Source organism: Antechinus flavipes, chromosome 1 (assembly GCF_016432865.1).
Source record: "Antechinus flavipes isolate AdamAnt ecotype Samford, QLD, Australia chromosome 1, AdamAnt_v2, whole genome shotgun sequence".
NCBI classification, from domain to species: domain Eukaryota; kingdom Metazoa; phylum Chordata; class Mammalia; order Dasyuromorphia; family Dasyuridae; genus Antechinus; species Antechinus flavipes.
In genome coordinates this window covers 658,490,472-658,506,685 of record NC_067398.1, presented here as the reverse complement: position 1 = coordinate 658,506,685, position 16,214 = coordinate 658,490,472, and the positions used below count along the sequence as shown (strand labels likewise).

Sequence of the window (16,214 nt, the reverse complement as noted above, 5' to 3'; positions counted from 1 at the left end):
CCAGCAGTCGGCGGCGCCAAGGTCCATGACCTGGGGTTCCCTCCCCGATGGAAGTGATGGGTGGGGCTTGGAGGTGGTGGTGTGTTCCCCGTCCCTGGCCCCTGATTGGCCGCGTCATTTAGAGCGCGTGCACGGCCCCGCCTCCTGAGCCCCCCCGCCGCCCCTGCCCCCGCTGCGACTCGCGGGTCAACTAGTCCCGCCACCGCCGGCAGGCTTTGGTCCAACCTCTTCCAGGCAGACGTCGCGGCCCGCCCCTCGGCTGGCTGGACTAAAGGCGGCGGCTCCGCGTGCCGAGCCCGCTATCGCAGCTTCTGCCGCTACTCCGAGGAGCCGGTGCCGGGTGGGCGGGAGGCTGCCTGCACCCCTACCTCAGGGTAAGGCGGCTCTGGCTCGGCGGGGGGCCCGGACTTCTTCCACGTGCGCCTTAACAGCTCGCCACCTGCGCGGCTCTGGGGAGCGTGTGTATCATGGGGGCTAGGGGAGACCCCTGCTGGATTTCCGCACATGCTCTCCGCCTGCCTTCTGGGTCGCTACACATCCCCCCTCCGCCTGCCTTCTGGGTCGCTACACATGCTCTCCGCCTGCCTTCTGGGTCGCTACACATCCCCTCCGCCTGCCTTCTGGGTCGCTACACATCCCCTCCGCCTGTCTAATGAGTCTACACATGCTCTCCGCCTGTCTAATGAGTCTACACATACTCTCCGCCTGCCTTCTGGGTAGCTACACATGCTCTCCGCCTGCCTTCTGGGTCGCTACACATCCCCTCCGCCTGTCTAATGAGTCTACACATCCCCCCTCCGCCTGCCTTCTGGGTCGCTACACATCCCCTCCGCCTGTCTAATGAGTCTACACATCCCCTCCGCCTGCCTTCTGGGTAGCTACACATGCTCTCCGCCTGCCTTCGGGGTCGCTACGCATGCTCTCCGCCTGCCTTCGGGGTCCCTATATATCCATTCCTTCCGCCTGCCTTCTGGATCTCTCTATTTGCCCTCCGCCTGCCTTCTGGCTCCTTTTACGTCCATCCCCTCCGCCTGCGTTCTAGGTCTCTGCACAAGCCCAACTCCCCTTGCCTTCTCGCTCCCCTCTCCCCTCCACTCTGCACTTGTGCCTACATTCTGTCCTTCCCTTCGGCTCTGCTCACTCTCCCCTCCTCCCTTCCCCCTCCCTGAAGCTCTGAGCTTCGGGCCGAAACACCGGAGAATTAGGTCCGAGTCCCCCGACACTTGTCGTTGTGGCACTTTGGGAAAGTCCGTCAGTTGCCGTATCTGGACCCTTGCTTCTGCGGGTCCGCCCAGCATCCCTCAGTGCTCCAAAGTGGAAACTGCCCGTGGGGTCCTTTTCGGTCTTTCACCCTCCAGCCTCGACTGCTTTGTGGGTGCTTTAGTTGGTGGCCGGCTGCGGTGGAGGAGAACCACCCCCAGCTTGATCTCACTGCCTTCCCTGGGCACTCTTGTTGGGGAAGCTTCAGACTGAAGGCTGGCAGGGAGTTCCTAGGACTTTGGGACTAGAGACAAGCGGCCGGCTAGGGAAACTGAGGCACGAGTGGGCGAGTCAGAACTAGCGTCCTGATCTCTTCTCGGGGTCCCTGTGCTGTTCCTGACATCTCCCATAGCCCTTATCGATCCCTAAGTTGCTGTGCAATTCCTTCATTTTTCTGAGGGAACAGTGACACTGAGGGAGTGTATAGCACTAAAAGGGATCCTTGAATAAAAAGTGATGGTGAGTTAGGAATGCATGCAGGTGAGTACTTGGTTGGACTGGCTTGTCCCCCCCCCAAAAAAAAAAAATTAGAATAGTGGTTGCAGTAAAGGGGAACACTCAAAAGTTAGTTGTACTTGAGGTCAGTAGGTCTGGGTCCCTTATCAGTTCATGGACCATTCATGGGCAATGGTAAGTCATTTTGGAATCTGTTTCCTCTAACCTGTAGTGGAAGTAGCATTTGGGAGACAGCCTCTCAACCTGCATTACAAAAATAAATTACACCTGTTGATCTTATGGAACAGATCTTTGAAAACCTTAGAAAGCCATCAAAATACTTTTTCTTAGAGGCTTTTGGGGTTTATGGGAGCTGCCTTTGTTGGATGCACTCTGTTGTTATTCCATGGAGAGGGGAGCTGATGAAAGGTCTTGACAGGATGAGATTAAAAAAAAAAAATCTCTCACCCTGGGAACAAGAGCTAAGGAACAACAGCTCCAGCTGCTGGCAGACTCTCCCAAGAGGCACAGAGGTAGCCTGAGCCCTCCCCCTTGTTTCAGGTGTTGTGGGAAGTTAATCATAATAACATCTCATATTTCAGTATTACCTCTGTTAAATCAGCTCTGGCCTCCAGTAGCCCTGGGGTGTACACGGGGAGTGGCTCATCATCCCCCACTTTGACAGATGAGGAAGCAGATATTTTATCTGGAGGTGGGAGCCTCCCTGGCCCTGCAGCAGAGGACTGTCTAGAGCAGCTGGGAGGGTGGGGCCACCTGGGGGCTCAGGCAGGGGTCCTCCCCATTTCTAGTTGATAAGGGACTAGGCACTCTTCCTTGCTCTGCTTTTAAAAATCTCCATGGTTGGAGGACTTTTGAGGAAGGACAAGAATGAATTCTAAAACAGAGGCTGTGTTAGGTAGAAGGGTTAGTAGGATGTAGAGGATTTCCTAACAAAAGGGACCTTAGAACATGGGATGTCAAAGCTAGAATACAGAACATCAGAGCTGGAAAGGACCTTTGAGATCCCCAGAGCCTAAGGAGAGGCCAGGGGGAGAGGAGGGCGGTTCCTTATAGAGGTGGGAAACAGCAGGATGAGAGGCAAAACTGAACCCAGGATCAGAGAGGCGCCAGCCCCCCCTAGCCATCTGAATGGCCTTCTCCATCATCTGTCTAGATAATCAATTTCTAGATAATTCCAGAAGTTTTTTGAAGTCCTAGTCTAAAAGAGCTCAGTATTGACTTCTCAGTGGCAAAGAATTTTACTAAAAATATAAGTTTTATTGATATCTTTTTGCTAATTGCCTGATTTCCCCTTGTAGCTTTTCCCCCAACCCAGAGTACCATCCTTTATAACAAAGAATTTTTTTAAAAAACTGAAAAAATGTCAACAAAACCAGTAGTGAAACTTTTAAAAAATCTGACAATATATGCAGTATTTCACACCAGTGGGGGACCTCTACCTCAGTAAAGGAGAAGGGGGAAGTATCACTCAACTGGAATTAAGTACCTGTAATGTTCCAGTTAAGCAGTGGGAATAGATACAGGGAAAAAAATACAAAAGAAGGCCCTGGCTTTTCAGGAGTTCATGGTCTATGGTGTCTTCTCATTTCTCTGGACATTTTTAGGAATTTTGCAACCGTTAATTTTGGTTGTTTGGTTTTTTTATAGTCACATATATCTTACTTTCTTGGCTCTTTTTCAATTGCATCAGTTAATATAAGTCTTCCTATACTCTGTTTTTGTCACATTCTTTTCTTTTTGTTGTTGTTTATTTCAGTTGCGTCTGACTCTTCATGGCTCCATTTGGGATTTTTTTAGCAAAGATATTGGGATGGTTTGCCATTTCCTTCTCCAGTTCATTTGACAGATGAGGAGGCAAACAGAGGGAAGTGACTTGCCCAGAGTCACACAGCTAGTAGACTTCTGAGCCCATGTTTGAACTCTTATCTCCTGCCCTCTGCAACTTCTAGCAGACCAGTTAAGCTAGATTGGGCAGAAGAATAACATACTGTTACTGTAGAAAATTAGTGTAAAAAGGTGGCCACCTGCCAAACATGGGATTTCGTTATTTTATCTAAGAGACAGAAGGCAGCCAGGGGATTGATAACTTTTGTTTCTGCTAGTTGCAAAAGGGAACGTGGAAGATGTTCTGAGGGTCAGCTGGGCTGTGAGCTTCCAAGTAGTCAAACCTTGGGAGTGTAAGCTTGGAAGTGATTGATTTATCTTCAAGAAGATAAATCTTCAAAAGTGTTCAAAGGCCATAAATGGTTAAACATAACAATTACAGTGATATCAACTGACATTTTTTATGGTATATTAAAATGAAGTGCTCTACAATAACTTTTCTTATTTGAGCCTTACAAAGTTAGAAATTACAGTATTATTATCTTTATTTTATAGATGAGGAAATCAGAGTTCAAAGAGGTAAATTAACTTGTAATTCATTGTAATTGTCAGTAGATGTAGAGGCCAGATTTGAAACCTTTCTGACTCAGTCTTCCATCTACCTTTTGGAAATGGGGAAGCTAAATACCTTCTAGCAAAGAAGCTAGTGGCTGGGAGTGGGAGTCCCAGAATGAGAGCATTTCAGTATTAGAAGACCATCTAATCTGACTCATTTCTAGAAAAAAGTTCTTGCATCATTTCCAGGAAGTGCCCATCCAAACAGCCTTTGCTTAGAAATCTCTCTAAACTGGCCTTTCCTCAGATCCTGATGTTACTTCTAATTGTTCCTTAGCTTTTTCTTTTTCTTTTCTTTTCTTTTATTCATTCATTTATTTATTTATTTATTTGGCAAATTTTTTATTTTAAACTTAAGTAACAGAATGAGAAAAGACAAAAAAAAAAAAAAACCCTATTGCCATGTACACAGCAGATAATAAGTAAGGATTCATTATAAAATGATAGATTTCCATTAAAAGAAAACCTATATAATAAATACTATACATTGTCTCCAAAGCTGCCCAGCTTTCCTTTGCTTCCTGATTGGTTTTCTTTTTGTTCTCTGCTATGCACTATTTACTTTATTTTTTCCCCTTTCTCCCCCATCACTCCAAAAAAGGCTACGATTAAGTGTGGAACTAAATAGATAGATTGATACATTCACATATCTCTATATCTATCTAGAGATCTCTCTCGATAATCATCATTCTGTGTGTGTGTATACACACATGCACATACACATATAAGACTGAACTATACTTATTTACTCCTATCATGTTTCTCTTCATAAGTCCAAGTCTTTTCATGTTTTTCTAACTCAACCAACTCATTTCCCACACCATAGCAGTATTCCAACTGAATCATATCCTGTCTGAAATTTGCCTATGAAAGTTTTTTTCTCTGTTTTCTGCATTCTTTCTTTTCTTGGCTATATAAGTTATATTCATATAAGAAATTTTTAATTAAAAAATCAAAATGATTCTTTTTATACTCTAACAATGCTCTCATCTTATAATGTAGTTTTAAGGTCTAATACTGCTGAATCTACTTCTTTTGCATCATTTTCCCCTGGTCTCTTCAAAGCTCTTGACCTTTTTTTCTTCCAAATGAGCTCTGGTAGTATTTTTTCTCAATAATTGAATAGTTAATTTTTTTTTAGTAATGTAGTTGAATAAATGGATTATGTAAAATTGTCATTTTAAGAATTAGCTTTACTCACTCATGAGCAACAAATATGACTTCAGTTATTTAGATCTGAGATTGTATAATAAGTGTTTTATGTTTATGTTCGTATAATTTCTGTGTCTGTTTTGGCAGATGTACCTTCTTGTGTTTTATAGCATCTAGGTATTTTAAATTATCTAAAATATTATTAAATAATGTTGCTGACACATAGTGTAGTTTGTTTTTCACTTTTGATTAAATCTATTATAAATTTAATTTTGAGATCATGATTACTATTCCTGCTTTTTTTATATACTAAATTCTGTTTCCCCTCTTTATTTCTATCTTCATGTATATATCATTTTTTTAATGTTTCCTGAAAGCAACATATTGCAGAATTCTTTTATCCACTTCATGATTAAATTTATCCTATTCACATTCTCATTCACTTTCTCAGCTATAATTACTTGTTGCGTATTTCTTCTTATTTTTCCTCCCTATTCTTCTCACCCTATTTACCCTATCTCTCCTCACCTCCTATGCTTTACTTCTCCTTGGTACCTTGATCTCCTTTAAGAATCTTTTCACTATTTTCTCCCTACCTCTTGCTCTCATTTCTTTCTGAATTTAAAAGACTTTTATATCATTCTAGATATATAATATTCCCTTCTTTGATCCATTCCAGATAAGAGTAAGATCCTAATATCCCCTCCATTAACTGCTTCTACATCAGTTTTATCTTTTATGCTTCATTTGTATAATTCCTGGGTTTTTTTAATCTTTCCCTACAGAGGTTTTTTTTTTTTTTTAAAGACTCACTCCATCATATTCAGCTCATCCCATGCCTTTCTTTCAAACTACCCAAATAATGGGTGGTGATCAGGGAATTTTTTTTCCCCTATCTCTATTTGTTCTAAAACTAAAGGGCAATTTTCCTTGATAATTTCTTGGAAAAAGATTCTTTTTTTTTCCTTATAATTTTCAGATAGCCCACCTAATATTATTTCTCCTTGATCTATTTTCCAGATTGGTTATTTTACTAATGAGATGTTTTACTTTCTTTTTTATTTTTTTATCCTTTTGATTTTGTGTTATAATTTAGGTTTCTTAGAATGTCATTAGCTTCCCCTTGCCCAATCCTAGTTTTCAGGGAATTATTTTCCTTCTTAAGTTTTTGATTCTTTAGTTCCAACTGGTTGACTTTCTTTCCACAATTTTCTTGATTTTTCTTGAATTGCTTCTTTTTCCCCCCTATTTTTTCTTTACCTCTTTTATTTAATTTTTAAAGTCCTTTTAAAGTTCTTCCAAGAACTTTTTTTGTGCTTGGAACCATTTGGCATTTCTCATTGAAAAAGGATTAACTTTTTAAATTCCATTGTCTTCCTCTGAATATTCTTCTGAATATTCCACATCTTCTCTATCCCAATAATTAACTCTCTGTGGTTGGGTCCTTTCTCCTTTGTTTTTTATTATTTATTTATTTTTAATTAAAAAAAAGTTTTTTATTTCTTTTGTTTATTTATTTATTTATTTGTTGTTGTTGTTGTTGTTTTAGCAGCTATTATTGTAATCAAGTTGTTGTCCCCAATATATGGGAAATGAAGCCTTAAGTCTCAGGTTCTTCGGTTATTTTCTGAGGTCTGTCCCAGGGCCCAAACTTGGGCTCACCCCTCTATTACTAAGTCATGGCCAGGGCCCTCCAATCATGCTGCCCTGCAAATGATCTTGCCCCCACAGCTTTCTTTTCTGAAACCAGGGATCCTTCCCCTGGGTAAGTGCCCACAGCCAAAAGGGCCCTTAGCCCTCCCTGTTGCATTAACCAGGTTTATACAAGCTGTCTTCTCTCCGCAGCTGCAGCCCCAGAGGCATGTGGTCAGCATCTCTCAGCCAGGGAAGGTCCTTCCACCTGCTACTCAGCCCTCAGTCCCCAACCCTGCAAAATGAAAGTTTCTAAAGCTGAGGCTGCCTCCCAGGCCGGCTGTCCTTAGGGATGGTCGTTTTGTTGATTCTGCAGTGGACCTGGAGGGGTTTGCATGTGGGCCAGATCTAAGTCCCTGGAGGTTGGGTCTTTCCTTGGCTCTTTTCAGATTGTTTTAGGAGAACCACTGCTTTACTTGTGTTTATTTCTGCTGCTCCCAGTCGGCGATTTTTATCTGTGTAGAGGAAATTTGGAGAACCAAAAGTTTTCTGCCTATTCTGTTATCTTCCCAGAGTCCTTTCCCTCCTTAGGTTTGTTCCCTTAAATGAACCTTCCTCTTGCCAGTTTCCAGTCATTACTCCAGATTCTAACTTCTGGGGCCAGAGAATATCCACTAAGGATATCATCTGGGTCATTGCCTCTATGTCTGAAGCCTTTCCCAGTTTACAGAACAATTTTGAAAGGTTCATTGCTGTGCCTCAGGCCTTTCCGTCTGAAATTCTTATTAAAAACTGGGGGAGAACTAGAAGGGAGAGGGGTGCAAGTGAGGTAGTTTTTGGAGAAAGGGGAAAAACTGCTTGTGTATCTGCACACAAAAAGTTAGAGGCTTTCCTTCTTTGGGAAAGTATAGAAAGATATAGAAAGAAATGTGAAAGGTCCCTTTTGGGACGTAAAGCATAGACTGACAGAGCCAGAGAAGCAGGATGGAGATATATATGTATAAAAAATATATGGCCAAAGACCATATCTCTAGCCTAATTACACCTTTCTCTATTTTACAGATTGAGAAACCGAGGCCCAAAGAGGAAAGAGGCCCAAGAAATTTGACAGTGGCACTCACCTTTTTCTTGTAGCAGGAGCCTCAGAAATTTGTCCAGGAGTTTTCGGTCAGTCTTCCTTGATTAAGTAATAGAAATCCCTCTGTCCTTTAACCTTTTTCTGAAGCTTCTATTATGGGGACTGGGCCACACTTAGAGTCAGGAAGATCTGGGTTAAAATTCTGCCCAAGAAACTTAGCAGTTGTGTGATCTGGGTGAGTCACTTAAACTACTGTCTCCCCTAGTTTCCTGATCTGTAAAATGGGGATAAGAGAACTTAGCTCACTGAGGATGTTGTGGAATCAACTTAGATTAAGTGGGTTCTTTGCAAACCTTAAATCTGTTCTAGAAATGTTAATTATCATGTGAAATTGGAATTGGGGGCGGGGAGAAGAGGGCAGTGTATCCCCTGTACTTTGCTCTGAATGGAGCTGTACACCTGGTTAGAGGGCTGGGAGAATGCTCTTTAGGAAAAGTCTCTGTCTTTTGAAGTCCCTAGGAGGTGTTCTTCCCAAGTCAGGAAAAGAGGTAGAGAATGACTGGTGCAATAGTAACAGCACTCATGCTTTTCTCAGTCCTTAAACAAAGATTATTAACCATTTTGTACATCCTGGACCCATTGGCTGTCAGCCTATGAATCCTTTCACAGAGTAAATGTTTTAAAATATATTTTTAAAAACCCAACTCAAAACAAAATTATCATCCTGGATGATAATCAACAGGATAATCAATGGTTAAAAGCCTATCCTTTGAGTTAGCCTTAGTTATCTGAGAATCAGTTGACATGAGTTTGAATCTCCAGCCCTCTCCTGAGCCTTCTGCTGTGTTAACCTTGGTTGATTCATCTGTAAAATGGGGATAATAATTCCTGCTCTGTGATTCAGGGAGATGAGAAATGTGGGAATAGAATCCCACAGTCTAGCTTATGAGGTCTTCAGGATGATTGAGTGTGGCCCCTTCCACAGGAAGTCCAGAGGGCAGAGCCAGAATCCAAATCCCTGTCCCGGGCCCACCACTGGTGCAGTGGCCGGAGAGCAGCCTAGTGTAGCTAGAGATTTCTTTAGAGTTCTGGGCTGGGTTACTGTAGGCCGTTAGCATTCTTGGCTGCTCCCACTGCTTTAATCCCTGTCCCTTCCTAGCCATTTGATCCTATGTGATTTTTGTTCTTTCTATAACTCTGGAGGAGCCACCCCAAAACACACTGGTTAGTTTGATATTTTGAAGTCACAGCATTTATCTGCCATCCTTTATTCTTGCTCCTAACCAACCAACCTTTTCCCTGATCATAATGTGGATAATTTCTGTGTCCAGTTAAACAAATGGCCTTTGAAGTAGGCAGTGCTGTTATTATCCCCCTTTTATAGGTGAGGAAACTGAGGTCTGGAGGGGTCGAGTAAGGCTTTCATAGGCTGAAGGGGAGGGGAACCTTCTGAAGCCAGCTAGTTCTTTAGTCCATGGAGACTAACTGTCCCACCCAGGGTCCATCAGCATCAGAGGCAGGATTTGAACCCAAGTCTTCTGATGTCAGAGCCAGGTACTTTTCTTGATGTCTTTCCTGTACCTTCTCCCTTGTAAATGGCATCAGGCTATATCCTACGTACACAAACCATGTGATCTTCAACTTCCCTTTGGGGATCCCTGGTGGCTGTCCAGCCCCAGGAGTGACGTCTGACCCCTGGCTGCAGGGAGGTCCGGGGGAGGCTGAAAAAGCCCAGCCCGGGGCCTCTGCACTCCCTGGAGGCCCTGAACCTTTGAGAGACCCATGAGAACCCATGATTTAGCCAGCCTGGTCGGTTGTGCTTCCCTGAAATGTTCGCTCTGGGAGGCCTGGGCTGCCCCCACTTCCTGCTTGCTTACAGCTGACCTGATCGTGCAGTCAGGAGTCACTGAATCACAGAGCGAGGGCGATCGGAGGGTTTGGGGGTGACTCTCCAGACCCCTGCTAAGGCTTCTCCATGCCTTACACTTAGCAGAGCTCACTCCTTTCCCAGGCAGCCTGTCACTGTTCTGGGGGATACTTCTCCAGACCATGTCCTTTCTGGGCTTCTTGGGGCCCTTCTTGGGGCTCCAGAGAACGAGTCTGACTCCTCTTCTAGACCTCTGGATGACCTCATTGCTGTTTACCAAAGCCTTTTTTGGGCAGGTCAAGGAAGACGTTAGAGGAAGAAGTTGCCCACAAATATTTGACTGGAGATGCCCCTTGTAAAACCCAGGAGACGTTCAGAGCCCAGCCAGTTGGTGGTTTGGGTCTCTGCCAGTATTGGCAAAGAACTGGTGCTCAAATGATCTCATTGATCCTTCCCACTCCTGGCCATCTCTTGAGCTGTGTATACTTCCTGTTCTCTCAATAAAAGACTTGTCTTTCACTGGGGATATCAAGTTCAATTTACCTTCTAGGGTTGTGGTTCACAGGTTCATAGACTCAGAGCCAGAAAGGATCTTGGGGGGAAAGTATTTGATCTAACCTGTTCCTGTTACAGATGAGCAAACTGAGGAGAGAAATAAGGTCATGGAGGGAGTCAAATCGGGACCCACATCCACTGGTTCCAGACCCCATGCTCTTTCCACTATATCAGGATATCTAATTAGTCAAGCACTTGCTATGTACTTGATGCTATGTTGTATACATATTGGGGATATAAAGACAAAAAATGCAAGTAATCCCTGCCAGCAGGGAGCTTACATTCTGTTGGAGGAAAATAGCATGGATATAGAAAAGGAAATACAAAATATACGTAATGAGAATCTGGCACCCTATTCAGACTCCATCAGTTGTTGAGATGGCGTCATCCATGTAGAAGTTACCGTTTTAGCAGACTCAGACATTCACCCAGAGCTCCCATCCCTCAAATACTTCTGCCACTCTTCATCTCACATAGAAAGGTGACGGCTCTTGCCACAAACTCATCTCTGCACACAAGTGATCCCCTTCATTTCTGTCCCCTCTTTTACCACTGTTCTATCCTGAATCTTTGGCCTCTCCCTACATACTGGCTGCTTCCCTACAAACACCTATAGGGGGTGCCTATAAACACCCCCAAGTTTCCTGCTTCCTTAGAAAGCCCTTTCTGTATCCATCCATCTTCTCCAGCTATCATCCCATATTTTCCCTCCCTTTTATGGCTAAAATGCTAGAGAAGACTCAGCAGTTGATGTCTCCATTTCTTTCCTGTTCACTTTCTTAACTATCTTCAGACTAGCTCCTAGCTTTACTTAGCCTTAAACTGATCTCCAAAAGGACTGGTGATCTTCCAAGTCCCAATTCTAATGACCCTTTCTCAGGTATCTTCCTCTGGACTTCTCTGTTGCCTTTGGCACTCTCAATTACCTTCTTGAAAAGACTTGTGTGACCCTGTCTCTCTTGACTTTTCTGCTATCTATTTGGCAGTTCCTTCTTAGTCATCTTTGCTGGATCTTCAACTACCATATACATCATTATGGTGTCTCCCTCTATACTATTTCACTTGGTGATCTCATCAGCTCTCATGATTTCAATTATCTCTTATGTTGATTCTCAGTCCAGCCCTAACCTCTTTCTTGACCGCCAATCTTTTATCTCCAAATAGCTATTGGACATTTTGAACTAGTTGGCCCAAAAACATCTTAAACTCAATATTTCCTAAACTTGAGTTCATTTTTTTCTCCCAAGCTTTTCCTTCTTATAGCCTTCAGGTAGTCCATTGATTCTGATATTGTCTCTCCTGGATCTATTTTCTAAATCAATTGTTTTCCCCTTGAGATATTTTATATTTTCTTCTATTTTTTTTCCATTCTTTTGAATTTGTTTGATTTGATTGATTCTTGATTTCTCAGTCATTAATTTCGACTTACTCAATTTTAACTTTTAAGGTGTTATTTTCCTCAATTAGCTTTTCTACTTTCTTTTCTATTTGGCCAATTCTACTTTTAAGTGGTTTTCCAAGCTATTAACTCATTTTTTCATAATTCTCTTGCATCATTTTCAGTTCTTTCCCCAGTTTTCTTCTACCTCTCTTATATGATTTTAAGGTCCTTTTTGAGCTTTTCCATGAGTTCTTTCTGGACTTGAGACCACTTCACGTTTTTCTCTGAGGTTTTGCCAGCAGTGGCCCAGGGGAGCCTGTGTCTGGTACTGCCTGAGGGCTAGGCTGAAGGGGGCAGCTCACCTGGTACAGAGCCGGCTCCTAGTGATCTTGTTCGGCTGTGCTGAGGGCTGGTGAGCTAGAGGACACCCCTGTTACTATCCAAGGTTCCTCCTGGTTCCTTAGCCTGTAACCCAGGTGTAACTCAGCTCATTGTTAGACTTTCGAAGATCTGTCCTCTGACCTGTCCCCGACCAGATGCAGGCCCTGTCTCAAGTCCCTTCCCATTCCAATGCTGTTAAACTCATCTCCTGAAGCTCTGGTCAGCTCCCTTTTAAATGAAATCTAATGGTTCCTTGCTATCTCAAGGATCAACTATAGAATCCTCTGGCTTTGAGAGCCCCGACAATCCCTCCTGTCTTCCCAGTCTCTCAGGCTCCTGCCCACCAAAAACTCTTTGATCCCGGGCCTCTGGCCTCCTGGCTACGGGATTTTGATCACCGCAGCTCTCAGCGTGGCGGCGTTCTCCCAACCAGTGGAGATGGAGCATCTGGTATGAATCAGCCCTGTGTTCTCTGACTTCTTCAGGGCCACCTCCTAGAAGGTGCCTTGCCCTAATCTCCATTCTAGGGCCTTCCCCTCTTGTCTGTTTCTTATTAGCCCAGAGTATCTCTTCTGTTAGACTGGAGCTCTTTGAAAGCAGGGGCTTTGACCCTTCAACCCCCGTCTTAGCAAGATGCCTGGTACCTGGTAGGCACTTAATAAATGCTTACTAATTGAAGGGCTCTGCCTGTGGTATCAGATGCCCGTTGTATATATGTGAAACATTTTCAGTGTGAAGAGTACTATCAACTGGAAAGGTTCAGGGGGGTGGGCCCTTTGCTGAGTCTTGATGAGATTTCTAAGAGGCAGCAGTATTGAGCTGATTATGTAGTTAGCATGAGGTCTAATAAGAAACATTTAATAAGCACCTACTGTGTGCCAGGCATTGTACTAAACACTAGGGACACAAAAAAGGCAAAAGACAATCCTTGCCCTCAAGTAGCTTACAATCTAATGGGGAATTTTTGTTGTTGTCTTGGCAGAGAGATTGGAGAGAAAAAGTGTGAGTGTGTGTGTGTGTGTGTGTGTGTGTGTGTGTGTGTGTGTGTGTGTGTGTAGAAGAGAGAGTAGGGAGACAGAAAGATACAGAAAGAGAGGGAGGGAGGGGAGGAAAGGAGAGAAAGGGAGGGAGGAGGAAACAGAGAGAAGGAGGGAGGGAGACAGATGGAGGGAGGGGGAAAGAAGGAGGGAGAGAGAAAGATAAGGAGGGGAAGGAGAGAGAGAGAGAAGGAGGGAGGGAGAGAGAAAGCAAGGGAGAGACAGAAGGAGGGGAAGGAGAGAGAGAAGGAAGGGAGGGAGAGAGAGAGAAAGAGAAGGAGGGAGAAAGAGACAGGAAGAGAGAGAGAGATGGAGAGAGAGGAGAAGAGAAAGAACTCAGGAGAGCAAGAATGAGTAGGCTGTATGCAAGATAAATGGCAAATAATTAGCAGAAGGAATTGAGAGGGGCTGGGGAAGATTCCTGAAGAGGTGGGATTTTAATTGGGATTCGGAGGAAGCCAGGATGGTCAGTAGTAGGAATAGTGGGGGGATTGTTCCAGGCACGAGGCCTAGCTGGAGCTGAGGTGGCCGAGCTGGAGCTTGGAAGGGTATCCAGAAAGAGGCCCTCGGACAGATTTTCTGTGAGAAATTTATGAAAAGCTGGAGATGGAATGGCCGAGGCTGAGGGTCCCTGAGTACGGTTTGTGGCTCCAGAGAAGCAGGCTTTGGGAATGTCCTTTCCATGCTTGTGAGGAAAGTGCTTGGGCAGCCTTAGAAGCCCCATCTGTGAGGGTGAGAGTATGAGCTGGCTGAGGGCCCTCCCCCTCCTCCCAGTTCTTCTTTGTTGACTTCAGGGTCAGGTGTGTAGTAGCGTGCTCGGCGGGGCAGGGGATGGAGCAGATGCCTGCAGACTGGTCCTCCTGAGCTCAGAGCTGGCCTCAGACATGTCCCAGCTGGGTGACCCGCACAAGTCCCCAACCCGGTTTGCCTCAGTTTCCTCCTCTGTAAAATGTGCCGAAGAAGGAAATGGCACACAAGACCCAGAGAATGTCATGGAGGCCCAGTGGAGGCTTTATTGACTTGAATTGTTGACAGGTGGAATTCTTTCCCCACAGAAGCTTACAGTCCAGGAAGTGTTTCTCTGCGGAGTGGGGAGAGGCAGGCCGGCCAGTCTGTGTTAGGGGCTGACTTGATGCCGTGGAGTTCTGGGGGTGGAAAGCATTGGAAAGAACCGCAGTGCAAAGGAGAGAGTTTGTTCAAGGCACAGCGCCCTTCCTAATCAAAGGGAAGCTAAGCCTGTGTTTTCTTAGCTGTGACCCAAAGAACTGTTGCTCTATTGTGCCTCAGGTTTTTTCTGAGAGATTTTTCTAAGTGTTATTGTTGTTCAGTTATGAAAATAATTTTTTGTGATCCTGTTTGGGATTTTTTTGATAGAGATACTAGATATTTTGCCATTTCCTTCTCCAGCTCATTTTACAGTTGAGGAAACTGAGACAAACTGGCTTAAGTGATTTGTCCAAGATCCCATAGCTAGTAAGTGTCTGAGGCTGGATTCCAGGCCCTACAATAGCCATCAAGTCATCTTTCTGTCCCCATTTAAAGTTTTCTGATGAATCTATCTATCTATCCATAATCTGTCTATCCATCTAATTTATCTATCTATCTATTCTTTGCAAATTTTATTTTGACATGAAAATAAGCTCAGTTTTCATGTTTTATTTGTAACAGAGAGGCAGCATTGTGTGTACAGGAAGGAAGACTTGAGTTCAAATCCTACCTCTCACACTTCCTGGGTTCTCACATGTGACCATAGTAGAAAAAGATGGCTTTAGAGTCAGAGGAGCTGGGTCCAAATCTTGCATCTGATGCTTACTACCTATGTGACCTCTTGGGCAAGTTACTTAGTCTCCATGGGCTTCAGTGTCTTTATGTGTAAAATGAATTTGATTGTATTTAATGGTCTTTGACATCTTTTCTAGCTCTAGAGCTCATTATTTTTTAAAATAGTATTTTATTTTTCAAATACATGAAGATAGTTTTCTATAGAGAGCTGACACTCTGGAGAAGTATACTTGAAACAAGGTGTTAACTCAGTGTGATTGATGAGATGATGGTTCTTTAGTTTACATAGATACTTAGTATTTAGTATGGTGATGTAATGGTTCTCTAGTTCACACATAATCAGTATGCTATAATGATGAAATTACAATAAGGTGTATAAGGGCTAAGAAGGACTGGAAGAGAGATATTCTATCTTTGACCAGTCTCGTGGTAGCTGTCCTGCCTCCTGCACTAAGATCAAGGCTGGTATACAGGAGTTCTAGAAAACTAGCCTGAACATTATAGTTTTCAACATTTATTTTTATGAGACTGTGTTCTAAATTTTTCTCCCTTCATCTGTTACGTCTCCCCTCCCCAAGACAACAAGAAATCTGACAGGTTAAATATGTGCAATTTTTAAAAACAATTTTTCATATTTGTCATGCTGTGTAAGAAAAAAAGGAAAAAAACACAAGAAAAAAAAACAAAAGGTGAAAATACTATGATTGATCTATTTTTCGTATTCATAGTTCTCTCTCTGGATGGGGATGGCATTTTCCATCCTGAGTCTATTGGAAATGCCTTGAATCGCCACATTCTTGAGAAGAAACAAGTCTATCACATTTGATCATCACAAAGTCTTGTTCTTATTGTGTACAATGTTCTCTTGGTTTTGCTCACTTCACTCAACATCAGTTCATGTGTTTCCAGGCTTTTCTGAAACTACTCTGCTGATTATATATAATTTACAATAATATACATACAATATATAGTAATATATTATAGAACAATAATATTCCATTACATTCACATACCATAACTTATTCAGCCATTCCCCAGCCAATGGGTAGCCACTCAATTTCCAGTTCCTTGTCACTACAAAAAGGGCTGCTGCAAACATTTTTGTACATGTGGGTACTTTCTCCTTTTTTATTATCTTGTTGGGATACAAACTCAAAAGTAAGATTGCTGGATCAAAGGGTATGCACAGTTTTG

General features: G+C 43.4%; 1 protein-coding gene across 1 annotated transcript in view; it reads left to right on the top strand.

Moving 5' to 3' along the window:
- The first annotated feature begins 240 nt into the window (after positions 1–240).
- The window catches only part of ACSBG2 (acyl-CoA synthetase bubblegum family member 2), a 61,725-nt gene continuing 45,751 nt past the window's right edge, over positions 241–16,214 (top strand). The window contains exons 1-2 of the mRNA XM_051971775.1: positions 241–374; positions 8,002–8,106. The gene's annotated coding sequence lies outside the window, so the exon portion shown is untranslated. The remainder of the gene's footprint in view (positions 375–8,001; positions 8,107–16,214) is intronic.